The sequence below is a fragment of the Geospiza fortis genome, unplaced genomic scaffold (genome assembly GCF_000277835.1).
Source record: "Geospiza fortis unplaced genomic scaffold, GeoFor_1.0 scaffold433, whole genome shotgun sequence".
NCBI lineage: Eukaryota > Metazoa > Chordata > Aves > Passeriformes > Thraupidae > Geospiza > Geospiza fortis.
In genome coordinates, this window is record NW_005054554.1 from 547,271 (window position 1) to 550,800 (window position 3,530).

Below are 3,530 nucleotides of genomic sequence, written 5' to 3' on the forward strand. Positions count from 1 at the left end.
AATGACATTGCATAAAAAGGCACATGCAAGAACACTATTTTGTGATGCAAAAATACAGTTTGGTTTATGATACAGCATAGCAAGTGTTTCTGAACTTTTCCCAGATCATTTCAGAGCAAGCAAAAACATGTGTCCAAATTTTCAATTCACTTGAACCAATACACACAAGTTCTTCTCATATACTCATTCTCATCTTATTATGGTATATATGAGCTTCTGTTTAGTATTACAAATCAAGATGATTTTCCATTCTGGTGTAGTATGTTACTGCCAAGAATGAGTCACCTTAATCACATGGAATTTTAAGTGGCTAGTCCTTGCTTTTTAGCTGAATAAATTAAGTTTTCTGCAATCCTGACCTGCCATGGCCCACATTTAACAAAACTGTTTATCTTTCTAGTTTCAGGTAATTATAATAAATAAATGCATAGTTTCTGAGATGACTTAATATTTGTGCAAATCTGCAGCTTTGAATCTGAGTTCAGCCAAGTTATCCCATAGGCAGAGTGATATAAGTTTTAAAATATTCCTTGACTAGAAGCACTCCTTTCTCTTTTTTAAAACCTAGGCCTAAAATACAGCTATCCCTCTAAAATTCCTTAAGTTATGCTTCAATGTTAGCTCAGATGCATTGTTCTACATAAAAAAACCAAACCAAACCAAACAAACAAACAAAAACAACAACTCAGAGAGAGACAGGAAAGATGATCAAGAAGTAATAAAATGATATCCTGGTCCTATCTGTTTTCAAGTGCATTTTTCTGGAGATGGTCAGAAAAGAAATTTTTTGCCTGCATTATTCAATCTTTCTAGCAGTCATATAGCTTATATTCCTTCTTTAGAAGCTACTTTATTCTCTCCTTTAAAACCCATATTTGAGTATTTAGTCTTTCTTTCAGTAACAAGCTTGTCTTATATCTAAGTGCTTTTCAATCCCAGGCAAAATGCAATCTGCTTTTGCTTTCAATTTTTAAACAGCTATGTAACAGCAATATAAAGAACACAAAAGAATGTGGACATGTTTTGAGTTTACCTTTAAAATGCAGAATTAATTGTAACTCTTTATTTTCAAACCACTTACTTTCTTAGGCCCAGAAATGCATTTAACCTTAAGCATATAATTAATGGCACTGCTGCCCTGCAGGAATTCAGGTAATCTTGATAACATTGTTTTCACTAGCTCTTCACTACAGATCAGGTTTTCAGAAAACTAGTTCTCAAGGTTGAAAATTATAATTTTAAGTTTTTATTCACATCTGGGACAGTACGGTGCCATTATTTTCTGAGTCTACTGAGTGGTCTTCTGAGCACTACTGGAAATGAAGAGGTATATACTGGGATATATGGGAAAAAAGCCCAAACTTAGCAAGTGACTGCAATTTGGATCCTGCACATTTCTTAGCTTATCTGTAAAGAAAGAAAAAGGAGATTAGATTCAAAACTAGGAAACCCTTCCCAGGAGCAATTTAGGATTTGGAAAAGCATCTCCAGCCTGAACATTAGGCTGTGCCAGAGAACATGTTTGGCTAGGCTTCAGCATCAATGCTTATCAATTTGCAGGGCTCACACATACACAACTCTGATGCCTCCATTTCAAGGGCAAGTGAATTATATAATACCCAATTTTGGGGCTGTGGGCAGTGGCATCTCTACCATGCTGTCTAAGTTTTCCTGAAGGTGAGCAAGGCAAGCCTTCCAGGGGTAACTACAATCACAGCAGCATGGGGTTCTGTTCAGTCTGTCCCAGAAACAAACCCTTGTGCAGCTGGGTTCTGCAGTGCTGCACACTGCTAAAGCTGCATTACTGTTCATTCCTGAATGGCCCTATTTAATAACACCTTGCAGGTGTCTGCTTGAGTGAAGGTCATAACTTCCTCTAGATGTGCATGGAAGTCGAAAGCCAAGACTTACAAACAACCTCCTATTCCCCTATAACACAAAAGAATGTTCTATTTTGTTATAATTGAATATTATTAATTGCTCAGTTTAATGTTCTCTAATGTTCCACACGTAGCTCTGACCAGTCCCATAAACCAGCAGTTCTGAGGAAAGATCCTATTTTACATTCCTCATTGGATCAATTTCTGTTTTGAAAATACTGATTTTCTCATTACCTGAAAGTGTAAGTATTACAAGGTGTTCCGTGGGTAACAGAATTAAGAGGTAGGCTTCCTAGGGTTGTGTCCTTTGTTCTCAGCCCTTAGAGAACACCCTCACAAAGGCAAGAAATGGAACATGCAGCTGCTAACATCCAGCTCCCAGCTGGTTAATGTGCTGCCAAACACAACATCTAACACCTGAGCTGTCTGTGTTATTTCTTTCCGTGACAGCTTTTGCTTCTGAAGAGTCAGTAGTTTTCATTAGATCTATAGGAGGAAAGTTTCTAAAAAATAGTTCTTTTATTTTTTATTTTTATTATTTATTTTTATTTATTATTTTACTAAAATATATAACACTAATGATGAAAACAGACTACTATAGACACTGTAATATCCATTCTCTGTGTTAGCTGTGTTCCAGCTGCTTGATTGCCCAAGCACCAGTTGCCCATCGCCTGCTTCCCGGTTGTAAACACTTCATGGAACACAGGACTACCAACTAGTGTTTACCACATATTAGCACACACACAGAGAGGTTTCAAGCCTGTTGTTCTTAGAATCTTTTCTTCACATAAACAGAGAAACCTGAAGATTTTTTTTGTTATCTGGGGCCTTCTGCTCCCTATTCATCAGAGAGGGAAACACAGCACATTACATTTGATAGTTTGGGGTTTTTTAAGTAACTGAGTAATAACAGACTATCTCACTTTTAGCCATATACCAAGGAAGTTCCCTATGAAGAACTACAGTGACAGCTTTCTGACAGTCAGGCCATTACACATTTGAGAGGTATACAGATCTATTCTCCTGGCTACTTCTGTTCCTGCCCATCTGTTGCAGTGGCAAGATGCCTGCTTATGGACAGACATGTCCATTTCAATAAAGCAAAAAAATAACAATTGTCAAGAACAAAAAAGCTTCCAGGTGACGTAAAACTTCCAGCACTCATGCTTCCACAAGGAATCCCTCCTCATTTGCAGCAATACCATATGCTCCTCTCACACCACTCCCAGTGACATGTGTGCCAAACTCTGTTGGTGGGAAAAAAGGACACCATGAGTTCACAATTGCCAGGATGACAGACTGACTACAGCAGAAGGAACCTGAGAAGTACACCAAGACAACTTGTGCGGTTCCAACATGTCACAAAGAAGCACACCTGGCATCCGTGGCTGGTAAAAGCATTCATAGCTGAAATGTGTCAGTTGTAACTAAGACACTCCAATTTGTATTCTCCACCTTCATATTAAAACAAAAACTTTCTCTTTTTTTAACGGATATACTGATGTCTCTTAGGCAGGTCTTTTGGGCATTCTGCATTTATTATTCTTCTGGAACTTTCATATCAGTATGTTCAAATTAAAATGAAGTACTTCATGACAAGCCCAAATTTAGCACGGGATTTGAAAGTCAAGATGAGCTCATTCCTGT